Below are 18,040 nucleotides of genomic sequence, written 5' to 3'. Positions count from 1 at the left end.
ATATTTTCATATATTTGAAATCGTTCAAATCTACTTTCAATTGAAGAAATAGCTTGATCTACTATATATAAAAAATAATTAATTCTAAAATATTCTTCAGCAGATTTTGTTGTCTCATTATTGACATTCTCATCAAACTGTTTCTTCCTACGAATTGTACGTTTTTCACGAAATATAGGCTCCATTTCCATGTTGGTGCAATTTCTTTAGATGAATTCATAGTAGATGTAAATCCATCTTCTCTATATTTTTTTAGAAAAGACATGAGACTTTTTAATTGATCTATAGCAACATCAATATGCATGTCTTTCGATTGTAAATTTTTACTAACAGAGTTAACAGCAAATAATATGTCATACCAAATAGTCATAGCTAGCAAAAACTCAAAACTTTCAATCTCATATGTTGCTAAACAATTAGCTTCACTTTTTGTTTTGGGATGTTCACTTGTATTTGCCAATTGTAACAAAGCATCTCTTATTTCGTGAACTTGAAATTTTATTGCTTTCACACTTTCAATTTGACTTTCCCAATGTGTTTGTGACAATGGCTTAAGAGTTAAACCTGTCACATTATCTTGTAAAATTTTCCATCGCTTTGTGGAAGAAGAAAATAGTGTGTATAAATGTTGTACTACAAAAAAAGATGTAGCTTTAGGACAAGAATTAGCCATATCACATAAGACAAGGTTGAGATTATGACAACCAAATGGTGTGTAAAATGCTTTAGGATTTATATCAAGAATTCTTTTTTGTACCCCTTGTTTTTTCCCTTTCATATTAGACCCATTATCATATCCTTGTCCACGTACATCATTAATATCAAGTTCAAGATTTTCTGTTGCACTTATAATTTCATTGAAAAGACCTTTTCCAGAAGTATCATCTACCTTTAAAAATTCCACAAAATGTTCATCTATTTTTATCGGACTTATTGAAATATCCACACATCTTAGTATGAGAGTCATTTGTTCTTGATGACTTACATCGGAGGTACAATCAAGTATAATTGAAAAGTATTTTGCTTCTTTAATCTTTTTTATAATTTTACTTTTAATTTCATTTGCTAATAATTGTATCACTTCATTTTGTATATTATGTCCAAGATAATGATTATGGATTGCACCATGTTGAATACATTGAACATGTTCTTGCATTATTGGATCAAATTCTGCAATCATTTCAATTATACTTAAAAAATTTCCGTTATTTTCTTGATAGATCTTTTCATTTTTTCCTCGGAATGCCAAATTATTTTTACCAAGATTTTTTACCACCGCTATTATTCTTAATAACACTTTTTTCCAATGATCTTTCTCTTTCTTAATTTGTTCTTGGACATTTTTATCAATTGTTTTATTCTTCAATAATCTTAGTTCTAAATCAATCCAAGCATTCATATTAGTAATATGCTCATTGGTTGTTTTGTGATTTTTAAGAATAGAACTAATATTTTTCCAATCCTTAGTTCCTCCATTAGCTAGTTGATTTGTATTAGATTTTGAATTGAACAACTTGCAACAAAAACAAAATACTTTATCTAGATCTTTCGAATACACTAACCATTTTCTATCATGTTTCTCTCCATTTGGTAATTTTCGAATATAATGCGTAGTAGAAAAATGTCTAGAGTTCTTATCTATAGGAAAGTTTAGATCATCAACTCTTATTGGACCATTTTCTACTAACAAATCTCTTAATTTTATATCAATTGTTTTCCATTGACTTGGATCAAAAATATTTGTTGGAATATAATTAGGTTGATCATTAATATTTTCACTCTCCTCTAAATTATTTTGAGCTTCATTATCAAGAATGGTGACATTACATGTTTGAACATTATCATGACTACATTCATTATTATCATTTTGTTGTATATCTTCATTATCTTCCAACTCTTTTTGATGAATTTCTTGTTCATTTATGAAACCTTCACTCAAATTTTCTACAAAATTTTGTTTTTTACTAGTAATAAATTTGTTCATAGCTCCTTTTTGAGATTCAATTAATTCTTCTCTTTATCTTTTTTTTTTTTTTTTTTTTTTTTTTAGTTTTTCATATCCAGATGGATATTTTCTAGTAGACATTTGTAATTAAAAAATATTTATGAATAAATGAAATACAATCTATAATAAAAAAAATAACAATTTAACTAGAATAATATAAATTTAATGTATAAAACAATAGAACCTGGTTTATCAAAAGCATAATGCAGCTCTACTTAATATGATCACTTTACACTTTAGACCTGCACAAAAAAATTAAAATTAATATCAATACAAAGTAAATTATTCTAAATTTATAATTTTGTTATCACTTATCAATACTCTTTTTTTGTGTAGCATTAAACCTTTTTTTTAGTAAAAGATTGAATCTACTAAGACCAACCTACTAACAAAATGTGTAAGACTCAACTTGATCCACACTAAAACTAAGACCAGTCTAGAGCCCACTATCCCTCATGGTTCCATCCCAATAAAATCTGATTTCTTAAATAAAATAAAATAAAATAAATGTGTAAAGCCATAAAGAAGAATAAAACAAAACGTGTAAAGCCAAAAGCAAAAGCAAAACAATACTTTAAATCTTTAAGGGGTCATCTGGACCATTCCATAGACAGATAGGCTTCTAGAGAAATCTATAGCCAAAAAGAAAGAGCAAAAACCCAGCAGCTCCTCTTCCAAAAAAAAAAAACTCAGACACCCATCAGCTGAAGAAGATCTAAAGCAAAAAAGAAAGAGCAAAGACCCAGCCGCTCCTCTTCAAAAAAAAAAAAAAAAACTAAGACACCCATCAGCTGAAGAAGATCTAAAGCCAAAAAGAAAGAGTAAAACCCAGCAGCTCCTCTTCAAAAAAAAAAACTCAGACACCCAGCAGCTGAAGAAGACGAAAGAGGCAAAGGAAGAGAAAGCAAAAAAGAACCTGAAATGAAGCTCTGTGAACACACCAAGTCTATTGCTAACACCAATTGATGAGTAAGTTAACTAAAAACAGTGTTTTTTTTTTTAGAATCAAGATGGAAAGAGAGTCAGAGAGTGAGAGTTTTTTTTTTCTTCTTTATTTTTTCTGCCTTTTCTTATCTGTTTCTTCTTTCTGTGGTTTTTCCTATAAGCTAAAGATTTCTACCTTTTGCAATCTTTTCTTCTGCAAGCAAAAGATTTGGGGATGGGAATAGTGTCACTTCAGTGTGAGAAACGACCCTTTTTTTTTTTTTTTTTTTTTTTTTTTTTTTTCCAGATAATGGGAATTGGGATTAGCCTTCACGTCAGTTCACAAGCCTCTTCCTTTTTTTTTTTTTTTTTTTTTTTTTCTTTTTTTTGATGATGGGAGTTGGGATTAGCCTTCAATCTTCACGGGCTCTTTTTTTTTTTTTTTTTGCCTTCATGTTAGGTTCAGAGTGAGAAACTGGGCCATTTAAAAAAAATGAGAAATTAATATTATATAATATATTATTACTATTTGGGGGCCCTCTTAGAAGTTGGGGCCTTAGCCGGTTGCCTAAATCCCCTATAGCTTCAGCCGGCCCTGCTAAGAACACAACCAGATTTTATGGGATTTGGTTTGGAAGATCAACTCGTGAATCTTTCCCCAGATTTGCTATAATATCACCTACCTAAATAAAAAATCAAAGCAATAGGCATGAGAGAGGCTGGGTTTTTGGGTCGTGGGGCTGAGGTTGTGAAGCCTAGTTTTGAGAAGAGCTTAGTTTTGGTAGAGAGTTCTCCTCTCCATCGGAACTATAGGCTCATTATGCTAATTACTAAACTTGCCGCCATTTTTGTAGAAAGCAATGAGAAAGCATTTCTTGTTCAGGTACTTGAAAGCCAAATAAAAAATGACAGAGCTTTTATTGAACTCCTGTGCTGTTTGAATTCTTAAGTCTTAAGCCAAGCGTCCGTCTTTCTCAAATTTTATTTTTTTAATCTTGTGCCTTGGTTTATTTCTATATCACCATGATATACCAAGTACATTAAAAGAACCCATGCCTATTGCTATAATATCCCCAGATTTAAGCATAAAAAAAAAAAAAAAAAAAATCCCTAGATTTGCTATAATATCACCTACCTAAATAAAAAATCAAAGCAAATCTGGGGAAAGATCCACAAGTTCATCTTCCAAACCAGATCCCATCAAGTCACTGCCAATGACCATTGCCACCGCCATCAGCCCCAGCGTGCACAACACTACCAGACCCGACCTCATCGACTTGGAGTGAGCCACCGTTCTCCCATGTCTACCTTGCAACCCCATCAAATCTGGTTTGTGTTCTTAGTGTCCATCTCTGTTGTGCATTTTTCTTTTTCAATAGAGTTAACACAGAGCTTTCTATTCAGTGAACTTAAAGAGTTTAAGGGAAGAGTTTAACCCGATGAACTTGAAGAGTTAAGTTTGTTAACCCCAGTTGAACTTGAAGAGTTAAGTGGCTTGAATTTTAATTGACATGGCACAGTTTAAGCCTTTGATTTATTTTAAACAAATCTGGTCCTTTAACTGGACTCTCTCCATTTCAAATAGAAATGGAGAGGATCTGGATTAGATTAGAGCATTCACATTAGCTCTTGGATAATTGTGTATAAATGTGTAAAATACACATTTTGACCATTTTAACACATTTTGAAGCAAAAAACACACTACATCAGTTCATTTAAAATCGTGTATAATCATCTAAAATTTTCAACAAGCTACAGTACCCGTGTAAATTTACACGGGCACTATAGCATGTGTATTTAGTTTTTTATTAATTTCCGTTCGCACCAATTTTTCTTTCTCTTCTCCATGCACAACGACCTCAACTCCTTATCTTCTTTTCCTCAGATGCACACAAACACATCCTCACAGAAAAATCAACACAAAGAAATACTTGCTAAAAAAAAAATATTTTCCTCAAATGCACACAAACACATCCTCACAGAAAAATCAACACAAAGATATACTTGCTAAAAAAAAAAAAAAAAAAGAGATACACAAACACACCCACACACAAACAAACCCAAACGGAAAAACAAAAAAGAGACAAATCGGTGTTTATCGAAACGATCGGAGCTCGTGGGTCTCGCTTGATCGGAGCTCGTGGGTATGGGTCTTGCCTGATCGGAGCTAGGGAGATCGGTGCTTGTGGATCGGAGCTAGGGAGAACTGAGCTGTGGATCGGTGCTGCTGTGGATCGATGCTTGTGATCGGAGCTGTGGATCGGTGATCGGAGCTGTGGATCGATGCTTGTGATCGGAGCTGTGGATCAGTGATCGGAACTGTGATCGGAGCTGTGATGATGTGAATTGGTTTGTGACCGAGAGGGAGAGAGATGAGTATAGAGAGATAGACCGAGAGGGAGAGACTGGGTATGGAGAGATAGAAGAGAGAGAAAAAGAAATCAGAAAATATGATAGAGAGAGAGAGAGCGTATAAAAATAGGTTAGGTGAGAGAAATAATAAAATAATTAAGAAAATTGATTATTTAAATAAGAGAGGTGATAGAATAGATGAACTGATGTGGGTGTTTTGTAAAAGTGATGATGTAAAATAGAAAAAGTAGGTTTTTGGTGTAAAATAGACGGAATCTTTTAGATGAGCTGATGTGAATACTTTTAGATTGGATTAGATGAGGGATATGCTTTGGTTAGTGTGCCCACTTTGGAGGAGAAGGAGGATGTGCATGCGGTAGCAAACTAGTGAAAAGACTTGCAGGTTGGACTTTCATGGACCTAGGGGTGTGTGTGAGTGTCGGTACCTAGCCAACTTGGTGTAGCCATAAACTTTTTTTTTTTTTTTTAATGAACGGTGTAGCCATAAACTTATTGTTACTGTACAATTTACCATTCATAAATGGAACTATTCCGCCACATTTTTCAAGTGTTGTGTAGCACTAAAACAGTAACTTTCTTTTTAGGCACATTCAGCAGCTTTACTATATTCCACCAAAACACTACTTGCAATATAAAAGAATTACAGTTCAGAGTAGCAAAAACAGAGAGACAAAGAATAAAAGTACAGAGTAGCAAAAATAGAGAGATAGAGAGAGGGAGAGAGACTAGTGGTTGCCCACGGCTTCAACTACTTCCTGGAGCCCGAGAGGACAACATGCTGTACTCAGTTCTTACAGCGGTGTAACTAGTGGCTCTACAAGAGTACACAAAGTAATATGACAGATTTTTTGATAACAAGATTTGGAATATGTTAAAAAGAGGTAGGGATTTACTAATGAATGTTTTAGTGCATATATTAGTAAACTATTTTAGTAAAATTTTTATTAAAAATTGAAAAAATTGTAAGTTCTTTTTTACTATTTTTTCAATTTCCGATAAAATTTTTCTTAAATAGATTATTAATATATGCCCTTAGGGTACATTAACCGGACCTAAAGAAATATGAGGTTTTACTAATATTTTGGATAGCTGTGAAGTTCTCTCTCTCTCATGCTTCACGAGTTCTCCCTCCCTTGACCTAGGTCTAAGGGTATTGATTTTTCCTTTCATTATTTCGTGATCTCAACAGCATGGCAGATGATGTGGTTGACGGTTTGGGTAATATGAAGTTGACATCTGATGAAGAGGAGATTATCCATATCTTTGATGAAGGCAGATTGAAGGCATTGGAGAGTCGTAGTTTGAGTCTTATTGGGAAGTTCTTAACATATAAACCTTTCAACAAACGTGCAGCAAAGAATACTTTGAGAAGGGCATGGGGACTGGAAAACAGTTTGCAGATTATTGAGGCAGGTCTGAATCTTTTCCAATTCAAGTTTCAATTATAGTTTGATATGGCCCGTATTCTACAAGATCGTCCTTGGTCTTTTGATAATCAGTTGTTATTGATTCAAAGGTGCCAAAAAGGGCTGACAGTAGGTAACATTAAATTGGAGCATGCTTCTCTATGGATTCAAATATGGGGTGCACCATTTGATATGGTTTCCCCTCAAATAGTAAGGGAAGTTGGTAATAGACTTGCTTGAGTTAAGGAAGGTGAAGGGTAGCGGTGGCAAGATGATCTTAATTATTTTATGCGAGTTAAAGTTGCTTTGCCGATTGTGAAGCCCTTGCGAAGAGGAGCTTTTATTGCTAGTTCAGATGGGGTTCATACTTGGGTATCGTTTAAGTATGAAAGATTACCTTTGTTCTGCCATTATTGTGATCTGTTAGGGCATGATATAAAATATTGTGCATCACATTTTGCTGTTATTCAGAATGGTGGAGAGGTGGATTATCAGTATGGGGATTCTCTAAGAGCTAAGGGAGGGCGTCCACGCTCTTTCTCACCAAGAAATACGTATGATAGTGTTGGGTTTCGAAAGAATAGATGTCGGGGGAGTCTACAAATTACAGTCCGATGCAAGGGACTTTTTTGGCGGCAGGATTAGAGAGTAAAAACCCTAGTAAACGAGCTAAAGCTAAGTCTAAAAATCTACGGGATTTACCTAATTTCCATGAAGGTGATAACATGAACTTGGGAGGCAAAGACGACGTGTAGGAAAGAAATTCTACGTAGATAGTATCAGGTCCGATTTTTAAGGGTGCTGATGTGGAACAGATGAGAGAAGTGACAGGGCAGCCAACTGGGTTGGATTTATTTGAGGTAACAACGAGTAAAATTGAGGAAGGAATGCTTGGGGTTGACTCTAGTTGACTCTAGTGGACTGGATCAGAGATTGGAGAAGGACGGGCCTAGTTCTTTAAAACCCAAATCCACTTGGACTAGGTTTAACCGAATGGATTTTGGGCTTGGAGGACTGTCAAAAGCTTTGCAGCTGCCAACTTGTGGGAAAAGAAGCAGTGAGTCTACTAGGGAGGAAGAGCAGCATGATAACTTTGATAATAGGGAGCCTAAGCGTGGAAAGGTTGGAGATGGAGATGTTGTTGAAAATATTATATCGGTGGGGGTGGAGAGCCACCCTTGCCGGGAGTAATGAGAATCCTAATTTGGAACTGCCAAGGGCTTGGGAACCCTTGGATAGGAGGTAGCCTTCGGAAATTAGTGAGGGAATAAGCTCCCATGGTGTGTTTCTAAACACGGTTGGATATGGAGGGTTTTCATAATCTTTACGACAATTTGCCTTTTCATAATAAAATAATTTTTAAACATCCGGACTCTGGTGAAGGGTTAGCCTTTTTATGGAAGCATGATATTAGGTTAGAGGTGATTAATTATACTGTAAATCATATGTTAGCTAAAGTAATAGAGAAAGATGGTTTTGTTTGGTTCATGACAGGTTTTTATGGTTGGCCAGAAACACAACAAAAATTAAACTCTTGGAAACTATTGGAATATTTGAAGACATATGTGGAGGGTCCATGATTATGTTTTGGAGACTTTAATGCTATACTCCATTCCTCGGAAAAGCAAAGCATAAGGAATCCACATATTTCCCAGATTAATGAGTTTAGAGGCTTTGGAGAGTTGTCAATTAGAAGATCTAGGCTACAAAGGACATCCTTTTACTTGGACTAACAAGAGACCCGATGATGCAAATACTAAATTGAGACTTGATAGAGCTATGGCAACGAAGGGATGGATTGAAAAATTTCAGGTTAGCAGTGTAGTGCACCTTCTTCGTCATGCTTCAGACCATATTCCCATTGCTATCTAGGTTCAAAAATTTAGACAGAAACATCGTAGAGCTGATCAGGGTTTTAAGTTTGAAGAAAGTTGGTTGTTATGGGATAAATGTGAGGCTTAGGTTTAGCAAGCATGGAGTTTGGCAGGTAGTGGGGACTTGGGTTTAGCAGATGTGCATGCAAAAATAAGGGCTTGTGGTGATGATTTAAAGGCGTAGGAGACACAAGGACTAGACTTGAGGAAGAAGAGATTAAATCCCTTCAGAATAGACTTGATAGAATTAATAGAGCTGACACTATTGATGAGAGTAAGGTGGAGTATTTGGAGATCAGTAAATAGTTGGATGATCTCTTGTTAAAACAAGAGATTTATTGGGCATGACAATCTAGGGTTGCATGGTTGAAACATGGGGATAGAAATACTAAGTTTATCCAATAAAAAGCATCACAACGGCAACGATGGAATTATATTAAGGGGATCATGAATCTGCAGGAACAATGGGTGGAGGAGGTGGAGGATATAGCCAGAGTTGCAATTGATTATTTTGATAATCTTTTTTGTGCAGGATCATGCAATCAAATGAAAGAGTGTTTAAGCATAGTTTCGGCCAAAGTAACTACAAACATGCAGGAGATGCTTTCCAGGGATTTTACTACTGATGAAATCAAGGAAGTTGTATTTCAGATGGAACCAACAAAAGCACCTAGACCTGATGGTATGAATGCCTTATTTTATCAAAAATTCTGGCATATTATGGGTGGTGATGTAGTGAATGTTGTGTTAGGTTTTTTCAATAATGGAGTTATGTTACCAAATTTAAATCATACCAATATTGTGCTCATCCCTAAAGTGAAGAATTCAGAGAAAATGTTTGAATTTAGACCTATCAGTTTTTGTAATGTCATTTACAAGGTTATTTCTAAAGTTCTTGTCAATAGACTGAAACAAGTGCTTCTTGATATTATTTCTCCCGCCCAGAGTGATTTTGTGCTAGGTAAACTTATTACAGATAATGTTATTGTGGTATATGAGGCTTTGCATTCTACGCATGTTAGGAAGAAGGGCAAAACAGGTGCTTTGGCTTTGAAGCTGGATGTCAGTAAAGCATATGATCAAGTGGAATGGTTATTCCTACAAGGCATTATGCAGAAGTTAGGCTTTCTAGAAAAGTAGATTGAGAGAGTGATGACATGTGCCACCACCACATCATTCTCTATTCTACTTAATGGAAAACCTTATGGGAATGTGACTCCATCTAGGGGAATCCATTAGGGAGATCCTCTCTCACCATACTTATTTCTATTATGTGCAGAGGGATTTACATCTTTGTTGGCAAAAGCAAAGTCTGATGGGAAAATTCATGTTGCTTCCATTTGCAGAAGGGCACCAAAAGTTTCTAACTTATTGTTTGCAAATGATTCCCTTTTGTTCTGCAGGGCAACACAAAATGAAGTGGAGATTGTTTCTAAGGTGCTTCAGACCTATGCCAATGTGTCGGGTTAGTGCATAAATTTGAAGAAGCCTTCGGTCTTTTTTAGCAGTAATACTTTAGCTAGTTAGAAGCAAGTCATTCTGAGGACTTCGGGAGTGCAGGAAGTGAACCAGTTTGAGTCTTTTTAGGGCTGCCTACCTTAGTAGGGAGAACAAAGTATCACACGTTCTCATACTTAAAGGATAGGATATGGAAAGAATTGCAAGGATGGAAAGGGAAGATGTTGTCTAAGGCTGGTAAGGAAATTCTTACTAAAGCAATTGCTTTATCTATTCCTACTTACACCATGAGTGTTTTCCAACTCCCTTTGAAACTTTGTGATGAGTTGGATGCAATGTGTGCTAAATTTTGGGGGGGACAGGTGAGAAATGAAAGGAAAATTCATTAGCAAAGGTGCGAAAAATTGACGTTATCAAAAAGGGAGGGAGGAATGGGTTTTAGGGATTTAAGGGCCTTTAATTTACTAATGTTAGCTAAGCAAGGGTGGAGGTTGCTGCATGATAATAACTCTTTAGTATTTCAATGCCTCAAAGCTAGATACTTCCCAAGAACTCATCTCTTTGATGCCAAGGAGTCCCCAAATTGCTCTTTTGTTTGGAAGAGTATTGTGGCTACTTTTCCTATATTGAAGTCAGGGTGTTGTTGGAGAGTTGGGAATGGCCATTCAATTTGGAATCTAGGGAATAAATGGATACCAAATTGTCTAACAAATGCGCCTTTACATCTAGTGATGGATGAAGTTCCTGAGGTGACTGCTGCTGAATTAATCAACCAATCCTTGCATGCATGGAGGTTTGATTTTATCATGGATACGTTTGAAAAAGAGGATACTGAAGCTATTTGTAGAATACAACTTAGTTGAAGACATGTGGAGGACTTTATGATCTAGCTACACCAAAGGAAAGGGATTTTTACTATTAAATCTACTTACAAGTGGCTAGGGAAGTTTTGAAAGGAGGAAGGGTAGCTAAGAGTTCTAGGGGCTATGATCAAAAGGGAATTTGGTCAGCACTTTGGAAGCTTAGAGTTCCTAACAAAATTAAGGTGTTTGGGTGGAGAGCTTGTAATGAAATCTTGCCAACAAAGTTGAATCTGTCTAAGAGAAGAATTATTGAAGATGCGATGTGCCCAATTTGTTTGAGGTTGGAATCAGTTGTCCATGCTCTTTGGGAATGTGATATGACTAGAGAGGGCAAGTAGCTTAAAAATTCTGCAGAAGGGAGGGTCGGGTATGGCTGATATGCTTCAGTTAATGGAGTATTTATTGGAACAGGTTGAGTCTCAAGATATGGAGGTAGTGCTCTTTCAAGCATGGCTGATTTGGAATCAAAGGAATTGGGTTGTGCATGGAGGCAAGTTCCATGATTTGGGGTGGTTAAACAATTGGGCAAGGGAGTTTCTTGAGGAATTTCTGATTGCATCAACACTGATGGGACCTGCACATGGAGGGCAGTCTTCTCGGGATACCTAGCAGCCCCCTCCACCTTCGGTCTTTAAACTTAATTTTGATGCAGCCTTGTTTTCGACTCTTAACAGCTCTAGTTTTGGTGCAATCATCCAGAATGAAAAAAATTTGAGGTTATGGCAGCCATGGCAACTAAAGGTCCTGAGGTATTTTGTACCGAGGAGGTTGAGTTACTTGCATGTAGAAAAGCCATTGAATTTGCCGTAGATACTAGCTTCTATGAATTAATCATTGAAGGGGATAATTGCTCTATTATGAAAGATGTTTCAGCTTTGCAAGATGATCATTCTTTGCTTGGGAATGTACTTGGGGATATTCATCATTTGGTTAGGAACTTGCAATGGGTAAGGGTTGAATGTACTAGGCGAGGGGACAATAGAGTTGCTCATGAGTTAGCTCAGTCTGCTAGGAATATTAGTCATGATTTGTTTTGGATGGAAAATGTTCCTCCAATAGCTAGGGAAGCTTTGTACCAAGATGCCAATTTTTTTGATTAATTGAATGGCATGCTTCTATTTCCAAAAAAAAAAAAAAAAAAAAAAAAAGAAGAAGGAGGAAGAAGAAGAAGACTAGCTAGCTCCATACATCTAAGAAAATATTAGGACTTTTCAGCAATTCTAGGTCAATAAAAACTGTAGGGACACGATTTTTAACGAGCCAAGGATAACGTTGGGCTCGTATGTAAAGGGCCCGAACAATACGATTTGTAGAGAGTGGGTTTGGAAAGCCAAGACCTTGGTCGTCAGACGGCGGTTTAGTCATGATTTACATGGAAGCCCATACGAAGGTGGATTTGGCCTGTATAGCTAAGCCTTACACGGATGTGGTTTGAAAGGTTTGTCTCCTCGGACTTAGTCTGAGAAGCGTCTCATCCTCGCCATTATTCCTTTTTATGGGGTCTCCCCTTTTTTCTCAACTCTCTTTCCCTTTTATACTAGTATTTCCTTCCCGTTCTTCACCTACGTGTCCCTTTTTCCTTGTTCGGGGTAGTTACTCGTCTTATCAATCCATACGTCAAAGTAGTTGGGAAAAGCTGGATAGCATGGTATGAGTATGGGCTTGTCAGGTGCTATGGGCTCCATATTATGGTGTTGGCAGCTTTCTCCCGCGTACTGCTCTTGTACTAAGTTTGTCCTTTTCTTCATGCGTTTTTATGAGGTGTTGAGCGTGAGATTGTCCTCAGCCACATCCTCGGGCTTTCAGGGAGCTTTCATCGCGCGTCCTCGGCAGTAGGGCTCCTCGGCTTGGGCTTTGGGCCCTTAACACAAAGTGGGCTGGGACCTCAGATTTCGGGTCCCACAATAGCCCCTCAAAATCTTACTGCCCGACTTTTTAGTTGGGGAGGAGGGTTTTGGTGACGTTAGGCCCACATTATGGCTCGCTCAAATCATGTACTCTACTAGTATTTGTGTTTTTCCATTTACATGGGAGACGTGCCAAAACAAGAGGCACTCCTTTATTTTTCACTCACACGAAGTCCTTTGACATTTCGGTACTCGAGGCGCGCCTTCACGAGGATCTTCAGATCCTACGGCTGCGGATGAGGTTGGAAATTGAGCCAAGTCTGCCTTGGCCATAGCATTCCTTGGAAACTTGCATGAATTAAATGCCACCGGTTTGCTCTCTGTATAAATAGGATAGAGGGTCACTTCCCTTACATGTGAACTCTCCTGTTTCCTTTAGAATCATACTCCTTCCGCCATACCCACGATCTCCATTTCTAGTGCCATTCTGCCTCAGAGCAAGATGTTTGAGGCATGGGTGGGGATGAAAGGTCTTCGCACGCTTCAGAGGCACCGAATCCTCATGATACTCAAGGTGATGTGGTACGGATAAGGAAGGCACAAATTCAAGTCAGTCCCCCGTTTTGACAAGGGGGAGATGGTATTTCTCCCTCTTTCAGTCAAAATCCGAAGCAGGTACTGGTCGCACCAGATTCTTGGTGCGTCAGAAGCAAGGTTTTCCGCCATCAGCGCCGTCTACTTTATCGCAGGCATGATTTTATGGAGGCTCATCAACTTCCGGCTCCCGGCACCTTTTCTTCAACTGTGCTGGCCGCAGGTTGGGTTCCCTGCACCTTTTCTTCAGCGGCGCCAGCCCGGAGTCGGACTCTCTGCACCGTTTCTTCAACGGTGCAAGTCCCAAGTTGGGCTCTTTTACTGCCTGAGTTGAAGGCATGTAAAAGTATTGCGGAATGGCTCCCCTAGATGAAATTTTGAAGTGGCAGCACATCTCTCCCCTGCACCTATTCTTCGGCTTTTTTCTTAATTCCCTTGTATTTTCTCTTTTTGTTTTGTGTAGTTAGTTTCAGTATGAGCTTATTTGAGCTCTTTTAATGTACGCTGTACTGTTTCTTTGTCTTAATAAAAAATGAATTTATTCTTTTTAAATATTTTTCCTTTCTGTAACAATTATTTTGTGCATGGGTGTGCTACATGTGTGCTTTCCTTTGATGATACTTAGAGCAGGAAACCTTGAAACAGAAACCTACTAATTCTAGTTTACCGACATTAACAAGCATAATAATGATAATTCCCAGTGAATTAAAACTCATAAAACTAACCGGGATAATGGCTAAGTGCTTCGTAATGCATGCAAGGCGATCGTCCGAGAACGATAAAACTCTAAATAATTCGTCCGAGAGGGTAACCAAGCAGTGAGGGACTTCAACTGTGTGTTTTTGGCAACATATTGCCCTATATTGCATCAATCCTCTAGGTATTGAGGATCCGAGGATAGATTGAGGAATCCATGTAGTTTAGGGATTAGCCTGATTATCAACGGGGAATTCTCCTTGGATAGATTCTAAGGTCCATGTAACGTCCAGGTCGTGCCCAAACCCCATGTTGGCTCTTCTAGGTAGTTGGTTTCCCCATAGGCTTGAGTCCGAGGATCATGCAAGGCCTAGGTTCTGTCCAAAACTTGTAGTTTTTTCTTTTGAGTACTTGGTTTCTCCATAGGCTTGAGTCCAAGGACCATGCAAGGCCTTGGTTCTGTCCAAAACTTGTAGTTTTTTCTTTTGAGTACTTGGTTTCCCCATAGGCTTGAGTCTGAGGACCATGCAAGGCCTTGGTTCTATCCAAAACATGTAGTTTTTTCTTTTGAGTACTTGGTTTCCCCATAGGCTTGAGTCCGAGGACCATGCAAGGCCTTGGTTCTGTCCAAAACTTGTAGTTTTTTCTTTTAAGTACTTGGTTTCCCCATAGGCTTGAGTCCGAGGACCATGCAAGGCCTTGGTTCTGTCCAAAACTTGTAGTTTTTTCTTTTGAGTAGTTTTTTCTCTGTATTTATTTGTTTTTCAAAGGTCAGCCCCTAGACCAGGGCGGGGATAGTTGGCTTGAGGCCGGAAGCCCCTAGAGCTGCCCGCGCCGTTGGCACCGCAAGGCGTAGCCCCTAGCAGAAGTTTATGTGGGAGCAACAATTGCATGTCGCTGGAGATGGAGGAAACTTCGCGGACCTTTGCTTGATAGAGACTTGACTCCACCGCCAGCCGCGCCAACGCGCAAGCCTTCCCACAGACGGCGCCAATTGTAGGGACACGATTTTTAACGAGCCAAGGATAACGTTGGGCTCGTATGTAAAGGTCCTGAACAATACGATTTGTAGAGAGTGGGTTTGGAAAGGCAGGACCTTGGTCGCCAGACGGCGGTTTAGTCGTGATTTACATGGAAACCCATACGAAGATGGATTTGGCCTGTATAGCTAAGCCTTACACGGATGTGGTTTGAAAGGTTTGTCTCCTCGGACTTAGTCCGAGGAGCATCTCATCCTCGCCATTATTCTTTTTTATGGGGTCTCCCCTTTTTTCTCAGCTCTCTTTTCCTTTTATACTAGTATTTCATTCCCGTTCTTCACCTACGTGTCCCTTTTTCCTTGTTCGGGGTAGTTACTCGTCTTATCAATCCATACGTCAGAGTAGTTGGGAAAAGCTGGATAGCATGGTATGAGTATGGGCTTGTCAGGTGCTGGGCTCCACATTATGGTGTTGACAGCTTTCTCCTGCGTACTACTCTTGTACTAAGTTTTTCCTTTTCTTCATGCGTTTTTATGAGGTGTTGAGCGTGAGATTGTCCTTAGCCACATCCTCGGGCCTTCAGGGAGCTTTCATCGCGCGTCCTCGGCAGTAGGGCTCCTCGGCCTGGGCTTTGGGCCCTTAACACAAAGTGGGTTGGGACCTTAGATTTCAGGCCCCACAAAAACCATGTTCTCAAAAAAGAAAATGTCAATAAAAACCGGATTTGATGAAAAAAAAAAAGTATTACCAAAAAAGAATTAATTAAAAATAAAAAGAAGAAAACCAGGTCAATAAAAACCGGCCCTGATGACGAATAATAAAAAAAAGTATTACCAAAATGGAATTATTTAAAATTAAAAAACCAAGTAAAAAAAATCGGCCCTGATGACAAATAAAAAAAAAAAACAGTATTATCAAAAAAGAATTATTTAAAATCAAATTTAAAAAAAAAAAAAAAAAAAAAAAAACCAAAAGACTACCATTATGGATAAAATTTTATAAGAAAAGAGGGTCCCACAAACCCTCTTTTATTATAAAATTACATTTTTGCCTTCATTAACAATATCTTTTAATTCTTTTGAAAGTAGCACTACAACGATAAATATTTTCTATAATATTTTTACAAATTATTAAAGTAGTAAATTTTTATTAGTTTGTATATGGATAAAAACCATTAAAAAAATAAGTTTACCAATTCAAACTTTCTTCTTTCTTCATTTTTTTTTTTTTTTTTTTTTTTTTTTTGTTTTTGGAGGCCACACAATACAATATTATTGGGTACTCCTCATCATATCTTAGACATTTTATTTTATATATTTTTTTTTTTTTTTTGAGAAACAAATACACACACATAAAAAAAAAGAGAAATGAGTTCTAACACAAAATACAATATTATTGGGTACCCCTCATCATATCTTAGACATTTATATTTTATACTTTTTCTTTAAGAAACAAACACACACACACATAAGAAAAAAAGAAAGGGATTCTAACACAAAAGTACACCACAATTCTATTCAAAAGCCATGACAACTTATTTTACTCTTTTTTTTTTTTTTTGGTGCAGGTAACTTATTTTACATGAAGCTTAAAAATAAAACCAAAAAGAGGTTTTGGTCCAAGCTCTTTTCTTTTTCTTAAATAAGAAAGCCCAAAATTCCAAGCTCATTTGAAAGCCAGAGAAGGCCCAAAAATCCAACTAAACAAGCAGGTCGGGCTTTAGCCCAATGGACTTACCGTATGTGTGTGTGTTATTTTGTTGATTAGCGACTGTGTAAATGGAGATTATGTGCTTGATTTTGTTGTACCTCATGGGTCCTTTGCCTTTGCTGTTCTTCATATCTTGTTGCTTTATTAAAGGCCCTTGGTGTTTTGTAGTTCTTTTGTGAAACGCAATAAGGGTTGAATCTTGTTCTACCAAAGCCATAACGGGAAATCCATGCATAAAAAAAGAAAACCTCTTTGTAAAATATTATTGATATTCTGAAGAGTCTTAATTGAATTTTCGTTTTATATATTACATGCCTATTTAAACGCTAAAAAAAAAAATTATTTTACAAGCCAAAACTAATCCTTGATACCCTATCATTATAGGACTCTAGTTTGACTAGAAAACCCCTAAAATACCAAAAATCAAGGAAATAAAATCTTTAAAGCTAAATAATGAAAATTACATCAAAAAAAAATAATAATAATAATAAACAGTAAAAATTAAACCCATATCTTGTCCTATTAGAACCCCTTTATTTGAATGAAACTCATTCTTGAGTTTTCATTTGAAAATTGAAATTTTCCGTTCCAAATAAAAAAAAATACTTAAAATACTTGATCATCTTCAAAACCTGGTTGAAATTATTAATTTCCCATTACTTACATAATTTTAAATTTCTTCTTTATACCCTTCAATTGGTTTGTAATATTAACCAATAAAGGATTAAAGAAAACACCTTTTTCTTCTTTTCTTTTTTTTTTCTCAACCAGCCATAAAAACATAACTTTCATTCTTACACTCTATTGTTCACGTTGCTGAAACATAGCTAACATTCTTGCACTGTATTGCTCACGCTGCTGCCGGAGCTGCTCTCTTGTTGTTGATTTAATTCCATCAATTCAGTAACTTCTGAAAAGTAGACGCTAGTATAATTGTTTGCTAGTCTTCGAATACCGAGCCACTCCACTTTATGCATTTCAATAATTCATTATTGGTATTTTTGTTTGTCCATTTGTCTGCTACTTTTCTAACAATCATATAGCTACTTATGTTCGTTTATTTGTCTTTGGTATATTTCTATCATTTAACATGCTACATATTGATCTGCCATTCAATATGATCACTTCATTAGAGTTTACCCACGGATAGGAATTAGGATGCTCATTCATATCGTGCAAGTTAGGGGACACATGCATGCTTTCTTCTGATAATGGTTAGACGCACGTGTTAATAGGATTTGCATCCTATCTCACGTTAGTAATAGATGAACTAACAGAATCTGTATTGTGAAGTATCCAAATTTTATAAT

The sequence above is a fragment of the Quercus lobata genome, chromosome 5, assembly GCF_001633185.2.
Source record: "Quercus lobata isolate SW786 chromosome 5, ValleyOak3.0 Primary Assembly, whole genome shotgun sequence".
Lineage (NCBI taxonomy): Eukaryota > Viridiplantae > Streptophyta > Magnoliopsida > Fagales > Fagaceae > Quercus > Quercus lobata.
The sequence above is the reverse complement of the archived record's forward strand: the minus strand, read 5'-3'. Positions refer to the sequence as shown.